The sequence below is a fragment of the Helianthus annuus genome, chromosome 5 (genome assembly GCF_002127325.2).
Source record: "Helianthus annuus cultivar XRQ/B chromosome 5, HanXRQr2.0-SUNRISE, whole genome shotgun sequence".
Taxonomy (NCBI): Eukaryota; Viridiplantae; Streptophyta; class Magnoliopsida; order Asterales; family Asteraceae; genus Helianthus; species Helianthus annuus.
The window spans coordinates 20,317,095-20,331,151 of record NC_035437.2 but is presented as its reverse complement, the minus strand read 5'-3'; the positions used below and the strand labels follow the sequence as shown (position 1 = coordinate 20,331,151).

The 14,057-nt window shown below is 33.6% G+C and overlaps 1 long non-coding RNA gene across 4 annotated transcripts; it reads left to right on the top strand.

The window, feature by feature from the left end:
• The first annotated feature begins 3,685 nt into the window (after window positions 1–3,685).
• LOC110938617 lies at window positions 3,686–6,580 on the top strand. Of its 4 annotated transcripts, none has more exons than XR_004894237.1 (6): window positions 3,686–4,055; window positions 4,252–4,359; window positions 4,968–5,149; window positions 5,250–5,326; window positions 5,407–6,243; window positions 6,349–6,580. It is a non-coding gene; the product is annotated as an uncharacterized LOC110938617 (long non-coding RNA). The 4 variants fall into 4 exon arrangements; XR_002591530.2 differs by having other exon boundaries at window positions 3,686–4,359; window positions 5,407–5,879; window positions 5,962–6,243; XR_004894234.1 differs by having other exon boundaries at window positions 3,686–4,359.
• Window positions 6,581–14,057: the final 7,477 nt, after the last annotated feature.

Genomic DNA, 14,057 nt, shown 5'->3' with positions numbered 1-14,057 from the left:
TCGTGAGTATCAAAACCGTTTGTTTTGATACCAAACCTGTTTTCTAAACTTAGTTAAGCATGTTTTAACATGCTTAGCTCGTCACTTTTAGTTTAGTGCTTATATAGGGTCGTAAGGTAAGCGATCTAAACCATCGCTTATACTTCCGAACCCGACCCATTTGGTCGATCATTAGGATCCGACCAAACACATTAGGTGACCATAGCTATAACCTTCCGAGGTTATACCTTGTGGTCGCGATGTTAGGCGTTCCGAACGCGTTCTACGCGAACGACGTGTTAGGGTAGCATAAGCTACCTAAACGGGTCGTGATGGACCGTAAGCACTTAGGTTAAGTTTCATTTTAGTATGTAGGCTTTGTTAAACCATATTACACGAGTCTCCATACTCGTTTGGTTTACGAACCCGCGTACTATCCGATCCTTCCGATTTGGTCCGGTATATTAACATAGCTACCTATTAGGTGCCGTTTGATATCCTGTGATCTTTAGCATTATCTAGTTATTATACAAGAACTCCAAAGCAATCTCAGGTGAGTACATTGAACCCCTCTTTTACTGTTTTCCAAACTGTTTTGGGGTGAAACACATGTGCCTATCTGTTACTTTCATGCTTTCCATGTTTTCACATCATATGCCTGCTATGTTGTTAGTACATTATAGTACACGATTTCATTACATTTCATGCTATGTATGCCCATTGTGTGCGTACTTAGTACATTGATTTACATTACATTTCCGTTGCATATGTTTACTCAGCATATGGACACATTGATTTACATGAACATTTCTGTTGCATATGTTTACTCAGCATATGGACACATTGATTTACATGAACATTTCTGCTGCATATGTTTACTCAGCATATGGGCACATTGATTTACATGAACATTTCTGTTGCATATGTTTACTCAGCATATGGGCACATTGATTTACATGAACATGCCTTCATTTTGTTATGACATTTGGTTTGTTTAACATGGGACAATACATTCATTAACATTGATCACGCCGTTCGTTAGTAGGTAGTGGTACCATAGGAATTGACAACTCCCGTTTTTGAAATCGTGGGTTTGATAGGATTGGAAGGAATGACCGAATTCGATATACATAACTTAGATAAACCTTTAATTTGTTTGAGGGTTTATCGCCACAGTCTCAAGGCTTGGATGTATGCATAGTTTACAATACCGCATAAATGTTAATATCAATAGAGCATGCATTTTTCCACAGAACATAACGTTGATTTAAACCACGTGTTACTTCAACGACTTGTTTTGTGCATTTTACATATGGTTTAAGTTGATACATTTCGCTTACCATACATGATACATTTTGGGATACACATTACATGATTTACATTGAACATAAACACGTTGACAGTGACATACACATTTGGTGGTTTACATTGAACATAAACGTTTGACATGGTTTACACAATAACACTTGACATTTGGTTTATACATGAACAATTTACATGGTGGATTGGTTTGGGTAAATGGTTTGAGTAACGTGGAGTATTTAATATGATGCAAACATGGTGGATACGCCGCTGGTACTTCCTATATATAAATGTTTGTATAATATTACATATCTTAGCGTTATCTAAATCATTTCAGTTTAGACGTATAACATTTTATACAAATAACATACTTTTCATAAAACATTGTCTTACAAAACAACTTATCTTATTCAACTCATTTTACTAGGTTATTCATTTAACCTTACTTTTATCTATACATATCATCTGATATTATCGTTTTTCAAACGGTTTACAAAGCGAGACAAATTACAAGGTTCATGACTGACTGTTATTAAACATTTCTTTAAACTCAAGTCATGAATCCCATTTTCACAAAAACTATGTATCTCACAGGCATTTTTATGCTGACGTACCTACTTTCACATGTGTTTTCAGGAGCTATTCCATAGGATGATGATCATGACACTAGGGCGGACCTGTGCCTTAGAGAATAAAAATGAAGATTGAATTAGTTTAATTGTGTTCTGAACTCTTTGTTTTCCTGTTTGAAACGATGTAGCACTCTTGTTTATAAATAAAATACAACTTTGTATGCCATGGTTATGAAACAATTTAATTCTGTCCCAACACTCCCTGGCGTTTCCGCCGCGGTTGCATGTTATACGCGGCCGGGGTGTGACATTATAGGTTGGAGGGGCTTCCTTGCAAGGTGTTACAGCGGTACTTGTGTAGAATCGAAGGTTGGTTTGCTGCTAATGTTAAAACTATCTCTCTTAAATGCTCGGACAAGGCATGTTTTCTAAACTTCCGTTATATTTATAATAATCACAACATTATTATTTTAAATTTTGTGATCCGATAGTCGTTATTTTACATATAATGTCAAAATGCTGCTGATATAACCACATATTTTGTTATATATGTAAAAATCTTGAATTTGTAGGTTTGACTAAAAAACGTTGAAATTTAATTTTTTTACAAGAGCATATTCTACTCCTGTATTTTTGATATGCTGGTAGAGCTCTTTAGCATTGATCGCAAAGAAAGAAAATCGCAAGTTTCACTCGGGATTAAAATTTCCATCTGCTATCATTGTAAAATGCAATCTCAGTAACAAAGGTGAGTTGTATTATTTATTATGGAACTTATGAATGGGCCAATCTTGTTTATGTTTTATCTCTCATGAGTCAAATGGGCATGATTATAAAAAATAGTTATAGCAGAATGGGTCAAGTGGGTTGAAAGTCGGCCAACGTGCTTTTATCTAGTGGTGTACAAAAAAAGGGGTTGGGTCCAACCTGACCCGATGGTTTGGTATAGGTTTAGGTTTTTGTGTTAAAAATCGGTTCCAACCTGAATCAGTTTGAGCCCGCCTAAAAACACTGGTTTAAACGCTAAAAGCGGTTTTGATCCCAACCCTAATCGGTTTGGGTCGGTTGGGGTTTTCAACCCTAAAACCGGTTATAACTCGAACCGGTTTGGCAAATTGGTTTTACACCAAACAAAAATAAACATGGCCTATTTACAAACTGAACCAGTTTGGACCCAAACCGGATTTTGTACGCCTATACTTTTAATGGATACAACCTTTTAAATCATTTTTTTAAATGGATCCACGCCCACTTTGATTTGCTATTTAAATGATCTCTTTTTGACCATGCATTTGCTTATTAATAATGTTTCAGTTTGGATTATGCAATATCATTAACACTTCAAATGGGTACAATATAGTTACGTGTTGAATGGTTTGGATTAACTCTCAAATTATTGCATATAAAGTCATATTATTGTTGTAATACTATAGTCTTTATTATCATTTCTCATACTTATTTGAGAAGAAAAAAATATAACAAATAGTATTGTTGGTTAAAACAACATAATGCATTCTGACTTTCTATCAAATTAAACAATTTTGACTGAACCTTTTACTTACAAATGGATCATTTTGGGTTATATTTGATTTTTAACATGTCTAAAGAGTGAGATAAAATATAGATTATTATTATAAAGATAGTTTTTGTAATTATATCAAGCACCAAGTATTTTAGTAAAATGAATTGGACATAAAAGTGTTGTGGGTTAACTTAGTTTGGCCTATTTTGTCTTGCAATCAAAATTACCCATTTTGATCACCTTTTACTCTACTTGCCTGATCCTTTTGCTGATATTTGTTTTAATAAAACAAGAGAAGTGGCTGCTGCATTTGAGAAACATACGAAAGTGTATGGTGGTTTGTATATTTGTATTATTTGTCTGGATACTGTCAGGTACCGAGGCAAGTATGGTCACAGGTATGCATATGGACTAATATCCTGATGTTCACAAAACTGCGGTTCTTTGGACGATGTGGTGGCACATTTCGAGAGTAATAGGACGTCTAAGGAGGGAAAGAAGGTGATGAACTTAATTGTTATATGGCAGTACATGTTCGATCCTTCACCCGAACCATTTTTTCCCCTCTATTTTGGTGCTTTCCGACGGCTGTTTGGTGAAGGAACCCTAACGTCGTCGACGATTACCTGGCCAGAAACCCGATAGGGTCCAACCACTCTCTCTTTCGTTACAAATCATCGGTAACCAATTTTGGCTTTGAATGTGATTTTTGATATGGCTTTAGGGTTATATCTCTACTCTTGTGAACATTCTTTTACAACTCTTGATTCGGTCTTGTGAAATCAGTGGTGACTTTGGCCACTGTGGAGGCATAAGTGCTGTTTTAAATCTAGATTTGATGTGTTTATATCAAAATTCTGTGTTAACTGATGTTAGAAATGCAAGCTAAGTTGGATATGGACTAAGGTGCCGTTGTGGAATCCTCAAGCAGAGGATCTCTAAAGAAGGACAAGAAGAGATGTTATGTTAGAAGATTGGCTAAAGGTCTGAAATACGCCTATACTGTCATTTATTATTTGTTCATTATTAATTTTTGTTCTTTTCTTTGAAATAAAACAAAAATTAGTCCCTGGGAGGTTGTATGGTCAGGCACGATTTGGCGTTTCCAGTTAGATTCATTGGCCATGTCTGCACAGGATCGTTCGTATGTACATACTTCAAGTAACCTTTTTACTAAGCTAACTCTATTCGAATTTTTTAAATTATTAATCTTTTTTTACCTATAAGTTCCTCGCACAGGATCGATCATAAGTATCTTTTTATGATTCGGTCCTGTTTATCGACATGTGGTCATTGGGTAATTAGATATAGTACGTATAATTATGTATTGAGTAATTATACACAGTAGTCATTCGCAAATGATATTGGTATCTTTGTGATTCGGGGCAGTTCATTTGGGGTCATGTAAAATGACTGATATTAGCATCCTTCTCTTGTAGTGAATGATATTTAGATGCTTTTTAACCTCTTCATCTTACGGCAACGACGGTGGTTGTTTGCGTCACCGACGATGTCAATATTGGCGTCGTTGGTTGATGTGGTTCGATTTGTGGATTCCCGGCGACGTAACATCACTTTTCCGGTTGTTTCAGAATTTGACCTTTGCCATGGCTATTATCGTGAGTCCATTTAAGGAAAACAACGGTGCGACGTCAACATAAGGAAAAGTAAAGGGGATTACTGGTTGTGGTTTACAACCGTGCTGGTGGTTGGGGTGAAGCTGGCAGCAGCCGTGGTGGAAACCGGTCATGGCTGGGGGTTTGGCTAGATTCCGGTAACCAGATCTATCCTTTTGTCATTTGATTTTGGGTTATTTCCCTGGTGTATGCATTATATAATATGACATTTAGGCAACATCTTCTTTTGCTTTGCAGATCTGGTACGAAGAGGGAGAACCGTAAAGCATCCATCTTCCTCAAATTCAGGAGAAGTTTATCTGTTAACATAAATGGTAAATAATTGTATTGTTTTTGGTTTTAAAATTTCCTAAACATTTTCTGCATCTGTTATTTTGGTTTTAAATTTTAGTAGGGGTGAAGATGGTGACTCCCGAAAGGTTAATTTGAAAGGAATGCGTCACAGAGAAGTTGAATGAAGAATCGTCTCACAAGTTTTGATTCTGATGGACGGGTTGAAATCCCGTGCTCACATTATTATTATGGGTGTAACCAACCGTCCCAACAGCATTGACCCAGCTCTGAGATGATTCGGCAAGTTTCACCGTGAAATCGAAATCGGTGTTGGCTCGAGGTGCTCCGCATTCATACAAAGAACATGAAGCTGGCTGAAGATGTGGACTTGGAGAAGATTTCGAAAGAGACACATGGATATGTCAGTGCTGACCTGGCGGCTTTGTGTATTGTCAGTGTATTCGTGAGAATATGGATGTGATCGATTTAGAAGATGAGTCGATTGATGCTGAGATTCTTAATTCGATGGCGGTTACGAATGAGCATTTTCAAACCGCCTTTGGTACGAGTAACGCTAAACGAGAGCTCCAAGAGGTAGTATTCTTATTTATTTGTTTGATAAATTTTTATTTTTATAAATGATCGGTGATCTAAAATCTATTAATCTGTCATGCAGATTGTGCAATATCCGGTTGAACACCCTGAAAAATTCGGGAAATTCGGTATGTCACCATCTAAAGGAGTTCTGTTTTACAGGCCACCCGGGTGTGGTAAAACACTTCTAGCCAAGGCTATAACCAATGAATGCCAAGCTAACTTCATTAGCATCAAGGGACCAGAATTGATAACCATGTGGTTCGGTGAAAGTGAAGCTAATATTCGTGAGATCTTCGATAAGGCCCGTGGGTCCGCCCCTTGTGTTCTGTTTTTCGATGAGCTCAACTCTATTGCTACCTAGGTCTGTATCATAATATTATTCATAATAATATAGCGAACCCATTCAAAATAAGTTAGTTTTCACAAAATTTTACATTTTGTTGACTTTATTGTTTTGCTTACACAGAGGAAGTAGTCAAGGAGATGCGGGAGGTGCAACTGATAGGGTGTTGAATCAACTTTTGACTGAAATGGACGGGATGTCAGCTAAAAAGACGGTTTTCATTATGGCTCTTTACAACAAGAAAAAGTTTAAGAAACCGAATTAAAAATTTATGGTAGAGAAAAGGGAAAGATGATACTTTAGATGTTAAAAGTGTTATTTTTATACTTTTATTTGTTGTAAATTAAATTTTCCTACCCGAAAAATTTCTGGGTTATAACCTAGTATATGTATATATTCAAAAGAAAAACTCCTAAAAACGTGACTAGAAATTTAAAAAAAAAAATTGAGTTAGAGAAAATATGTGGTTTAGAATGCTTCTCAGATATAGTAAGTGTCTCTTAATATCCCTACTCTACATATATACATACACACATATGTATATAATACTAAAAATGAAAATTTTAGACTTATGCCTCATAAAATCCATTTCAACTACAAGTTGATAAATACTTAATCTTAAAATTCGTCTTTTAAATTGCTATACTAATAAAAATTACTTATAAATCTTCAATTTTAGTCTCAAATACTTATATTACTGATATATATATACTGATATATATATATACTTATATATATAGTGGAGAGTTCAAATGAGAAGAAATTTTTTGTAAGAAGAAGAAAGAAGAATTTTTAACCAATAAGAATGCTTTATTTTGGTTCATTTAATATTTGTATTTAATATTATTGTAAGGGCATATTGGTAAATTTAAATAGATCATTAATTAGTAGCCTTCCTCTTTAATTAACTACATTAAATTTGTAACTTATTTTCAAAAAAAATATATTTAAAAAAATAATAATTTAGAATGTAGGATAAGTTATGAGATGTGTAGGATAAATTACGAGTTGTGTATAATAAATTTCAATATGTGTAGGATACATTTCAATACATGTAGGATAAATTTTGAAATGTGTAGAATAAATTTTGATGCGTGTAGGCAAATTTTTTATTGTGGAGGATGATAGTCTTTATGACTAATTAATTAGTCAAAGATAATAATAAATAAGATGGAAAAAAGTATTTAATGTTTTACAATTTTACCCTTTATTCTTTTTCTTCTCAATTAATTTTTCTTCTCAAATGAACCTCCCCCTATATATATATATATATATAGCTTAGAACTTGTAAACTTGACGTTTTTGACGTCTATTTTTCTGGTTTCACCGTTTTCGCCTTAACGACAACGTTTATTGTTTAAAATTTGCCTTTTTTTACCAAATAAACACCTTATCACATTAAAATATATACACTTACTGCATTTTAGTCATTAAAATATTATTAAATATATTTGCTTAAAAATCACCCAAACTTGACAATTCTTAATGTTTTCGGGTCAACTTTTGTGACGAAAACCGTCTAAAGTCATATTTTATCACCATCACCATCACCATCACCTTAATATATATATATATATATATATATATATATATATATATATATATAGGGCTTGGTTAGATAAGAAACCCCTTCTTTTTAAGAAAACTATGGAAACCCGTTCTGAACCATTGATTAGCTTACATCTAAGTTGATCAAAGGCCATGATTATTTTGGTGTTAATAAAAATAAAAGGAAATACAAAGACTGCCAACTTGTACCATCCAATGGCATTTTCGGTAGGTAACATAAACATCAAATCATCATAAAAGCTTCTCTTTCTCTTACCTCTTTCTCTTTCCTCTTTCTCTTTCCCATTTCTTCTTCCCTGATCTTGAAGACAACCATAGCCACAACCATAAAAGCTTATCCGGACGGTTTGAAGACCCTTCTTCGTGTTCAGGTGTTGTTGATTAGAGAAACAATAACCTTTAGAGAGAGAACGATGACAAGATAAATGTTTTTAGAGAGAGAAAGTTGATGTTTTAGAGAGAGAAACAACAATCTTCATCATGTTCATCTATAATCTTTATTTTTTTAGAGAGAGAGAGATTTGAATGTTCAAGTGTGTGTGAGAGAAGAAGGTTTGAAGACCCTTCTTCGTGTTCATCGGACGGGTATAGATCCGGTAAGTGTTCTTGAAATATCATTTCACACTTGATTTTTTGTTGAAATGGTTGTTAATATGTTTTTATGTGCTGAAAGTGTTTTAGTAATGGTTAATGGGGTATCCATGGTTAATGTTCATGTATTTTAAATAAATCAAAAACTTTAGGATGAAATTTTGAACGAGTTTTTTTTGTTGGTTTGGTTGCTTGTTAGGGGCTTTTGATCTTAACAGTAGCTGTTCTTATGTTGGTTTGGGTTGCTTGTTTGGGTTTATGATCTGAACAGTAAGTGTTTTTTTTTTTTTGGTTGCTTGATTCACAGACTCAGACCCATAACATGTGTTAAGCCCCCTGTTAGAATCTTATATAACGTGTGTTAATTTATAGAAACAAACCCATAAAGATATTCAATTGACAAGCTTGATGGATTTAAATAAATCCAAAACTTTAGGATGAGATTTTGAACGGGTTTTTTTGTTGGTTTGGGGCTTTTGATCTTAACAATAATTGTTTTTTTTTTTGTTGGGTTGCTTGATTTACAGAGACAGACCCATAACATGTGTTAAGCACCTGTTAGAATGATATATAATGTGTGTTGATTTACAGAAACAGATCCATAAAAGATATTGAATTGACAAGCTGGATGGATGTAGGCGACGTTAATGCGGGGACATTGAATAAGTCACATCCTTTGGGAAAGATGTCTTCGTTCATTTATAGCATGTGTTGGTGGTTTATGCTGTAACAGAACACCATGATGTAACGTGTAATATGAAACGAGCCATTTATGGTAACACATGTACCGGTAATTTTGGAATATATAATATTGTATTCATGTATAAGCTAGTGGTTTACAAAACACCATGATGTGTATATACTGATCTAACATGTGTTACAATTTGTCTGTTCGGAACATGTAATTGCTTAACATGTGACAAGGGTGAAAACAGTCGACGGGGGCGATGAGTTTAATGGGGAGCTTAGTTAACATCGTAATCTTGTTGTAACCCCACTTGTATACATATGATAACATGTAAGCATCCATTATAACCCGACTTGTATTCATGTATATGAAAGTGGTTTGCAAAACACCATGATGTGCATATACTGACCGTAACACGTGAACAAGTTAACATGGAACATACAAGTTAATATCGTAACACCGTATACCTGAATAAAATGTGTTAAGCCTCTGTTATAGCTGAATACATTAGTATAAGCTAGTGGTTTCCAAAACACCATGATGTGTATATACATACTGTAACATGTGTTAAAGTGACTGAAAATGTATAACGTGTGTTAAGCATCTATTATAACGTGTGTTAAGACTTCCATAATGGATGAATAAACTACAATAGTAACTTAAAAACAACAGAGTAAACATGATATAACGTGTGTTAAGCCTCTATTATAACATGTGTTAAGACTTCCAGAATGGATGCATAAACTTCAATAGTAACTGTAACAGTAGAGGTACAAATACGGGCGCCTCCACCATTATAATCTTGTTGTAACCCGACTTGTATTCATGTATATGAAAGTGGTTTGCAAAACACTATGATGTGCATATACTGATAGTAAAAACGTGTACAAGTTAATATGGAACATACAAGTTAATATCATAACACCGTATACCTGGGATAAAATGTGTTAACCCTCTGTTATAATCTTGGTTTAACCTAACATGGTGTCATGTATAAGCTATTGGTTTCCAAAACACCATGATGTGTATATACATACTGTAACATGTGTTAAGCGACTGAAATCTATAACGTGTGTTAAGCATCTATTATAACGTGTGTAAAGACTTCCACAGTGGATGAATAAACTCCAATAGTAACTTAATAACAACAGAGTAAACCTGATATAACGTGTGTTAAGCCTCTATTATAACATGTGTTAAGACTTCTAGAATGGATGCATAAACTTCAATAGTAACTGTAACAGTAAAGGTACAAATACGGGCGCCTCCAACAGAAAATGTGTTAAGTCTAGACCGTTTTAACATCGTGTACTAGAGAAAACAAGAAGAGTCTCACATTACATATTACTAGTAAACAAAAATACATAGCACTAAGAAAATGGTGGAGCTTCCTTTGAAAGTCTGCCTTAGCTTTTCAGCGGCTACCTTTGTTGCCTTAGCTTTCCAACGGTCCCGAGAATTGGATCTTATTTCCCTTGAATCCATCACCAGCCTAATAACAAAAAGATAAGATAACCGTTAAGTCGTTAACCAGACATAAATACTAACACATTGATAGCCAGAATTTTTTTTCTTAGATAACATCACAAAAAACAGTTACTATTCAGATCAAAAAGCCCCGAACGATTTTAACAATTTATTTTTAAGTTTATTAAAGACAGAAACTGTATCAATTGTCATTCCATAATTTCATAATTTATTATTACTTTTTTTATAAATATGTTTTTGATTTAAGAGTTACAAAGTACAAATATCCACCGGCAAAACCCATGAAAAAAGATTAAAGATTTAACCATTTTCAACCTGGGGGTCAACTGCTAGAACATTCATGATATACTTTCTTTGAAAAAACATATTTTTCATTTGAAAAAATGAAAAATAATGAAAAATTGAAAACCCACCATTTTTTCGTCTTTTTTTTTGAAAATTGTGAAAAAGCCAATAAACAAGATTAAATATTTCAGAGATTTAACCTGGGTTGCCTGGAAGACTTCTTTTTTTCTTGATTAGTGGTTGAGTTTGATTTGGAGGAGGATGAGCAAAGTAATTTTGATAATTTGGATTATAACTGCTTCCATTTTCTTGACCTTTATTCTCAGAGCAAGAATTAACAGTAGTTGCATGAAGATCAGATGCAGAACTCAAATCATCTTCAGAATCACATTCTGCTGTTTCATCATCTTCTTGACTCACTAGGGTATTTTGGAGGGGCAGTGGTGGGGGTTGTGCAGCGGGGGTCGGCCGACGGTGGTAAAGGTGCAACGGTGGTGGGGGTTGAGCAACAGGGTTGGAGGTGTTTACGGTGGTGCCGGAGGTACAATATTGATGGTGGTGATGATGGTGGTGGTGCGGTGGTGATGGTGGTGTGGTGGGAAAAAAAGATAATGATGAGAGAGAGATTTGATGAAGAGAGAGATCTGAATATGAATGTGAATAAGTGTGTGTGAGAGATATGTGTGAGAGAGAAATGTGTACTAACATGTCAATGTCAGGAAGAGAGAGAAAGGGCAATGTAAAAAGACCAAAATACCATCCATTTTGTCATCTCCAATCAATGACGTGGCCAATTGTAGGCCTTGTAATGGGTTTGCTAAGTTTCCTAAAAAAATGGGGTTTCTTGTAGAGCATTATCCTATATATATATATATATATATATATATATATATATATATATATATATATATATATATATATATATAGGGAGCCGCTAGAATGAGAACCACCTCGAGTTGTAAGAACCGCGAGAACTACACCCCACGGAGCGCCGTTCGCCGCGATTTTTTTTTACAAGTAGATGTGTGCATTATAAACACGCCCGTAAAAAATCACGGCGAACGGCGCTCCGTAGGGTGTACTTTTTTACACCTCAAGTTTGGTGAAAAAAAAAAGAAAAAAGAAAAAAAATTAAAAAACACCAAACTTGAGGTGTAAAAAAGTACACCCCACGGAGCGCCGTTCGCCGTGATTTTTTACGGGCGTGTTTATAATGCACACATCTACTTGTAAAAAAAAATCGCGGCGAACGGCGCTCCGTGGGGTGTAGTTCTCGCGGTTCTTACAACTCGGGGTGGTTCTCATTCTAGCAGCCCCCTATATATATATATATATATATATATATATATATATATATATATATATATAGGGAAGGTTCATTTGAGAAGAAAATTTAATTGAGAAGAAAAAGAACAAAGGGTAATTTTGTAAAACATTAAATAGTTTTTCACTTATCTCATTTATTATCATTTTTTACTAACTAATTAGTCATAAAAACTATTATCCTCCACACTAACTTTTTTTGCCTACACACATCAAAAGTTATCCTACATATTTCGAAATTCATCATACACGTTGAAATTTATCCTACACAACTCGTAATATATCCTGCACAACTCGTAATTTATCGTACACTTTAAATTATTTTTTTTGAAAAAAATATATATTTTGAGGATAACTTACAAATTATTTAATGTAGTTAGCTATTAAAGAGGAAGACTACAAATTAATGACCTATGTAGATTTACCAATGTACCCTTGTAGTAACATTAATACTTATATTAAATGAAATAAAAATAAAGCATTCTTATTGGTTGAAATTTCTTCTTTTTTCTTCTTACAAAAAATTTCTTCTCATTTAAACTCTCCACTATATATATATATATATATATATATATATATATATATATATATATATATTATAATACTTTGTGCTTGAAAATAAGTTTATTTTCTGTTTTAAAACACTTACATAATCATCCTGAAAATGCCGAATTTTCGACTTTTTAAGCATGTCATGTCTAAATTAAAGCATATACATCACATAGAACATTTATACACATAAATTACAAGTTTTATCCTTTGAAAACTGTAGTTTACTTTTGTCCAAAACGGGACTTTAGTAAAACTTCTATTTTGAAGCTAAAATACCACATCTTAGCCATTATTTTATACATAAGATCCATCTACCCACTCACAAAGGTTAATACTTTATGTGAAAATACTTATTTTCAAAGTCTAATATACACTTTTAAATCCATTTTTCCAGATCCTTATAAATCTCAAACATGCATGTTTTAATCTTTCCTAAATCCACCATTTTAAAACCAAAATCATATATACGAACATTATCTTATACCGTTATACCAAATTATTCATGAGTTTTTATAACATGTTTTTACACATAAAAACCACTTTTGGATCAGATTCAAAATCTCTCATTCATGGATTCTTCATGCGAACTTAAATCTATTATTTTCTTGTATTATAGACAATCTTTATCACACACAAATGTACAATCACATACATTAAACTCATAAACACTTCAAATGCATTTTCAAGTAAACCTAAACATTGTTTTATATTTACCATTATTCAAGTATAGATCATCACATCAATCCAAAATCAAGCATTCTACAAAACACCAAACATCACACACACACATACGACACAAATATACATGCATTTACTTTCCAAAAACACCCATTTTATTAATTAAAAGCTCATCATTTAAAACTTTTGTTTGAAAACACACTTAGTTGGTGAACATCTTGTGAAAAATCCAAGATTTTTGAATCAAAAATCAATATAATAAGATAAAGTTCATACCCTTGAAGAAAGATGAAGAACAATGATAATTTCTTGTAAAATTTTCTAAGAAAAAGCTTGGTTCTTCAATAAAAATCACTCTAAAGCTTCAAGTGTGTGAAAATGGTGCGTTTAGGGTGTGTTTTTGATAGATATATTTAAAGTGAAGATGATATTGATGTATGTATGTATGCATGTATATGACTGGAGTGGGGGAAATGATGAAGTTGGAGCGTGTGGTGTCAAATTTAGGACTTTTCACTTGTAATGTTTTATTTTAAGATATTCTGAGTTTTTTAGTCATATTTAGGACTTTTCATTTTTAGCAACTCGTCGTCAATGCTCGTTTCGTATATTAAATCGCTACGCGAAAAGTAAATTTCTAAAACTTACCAAGCACAAT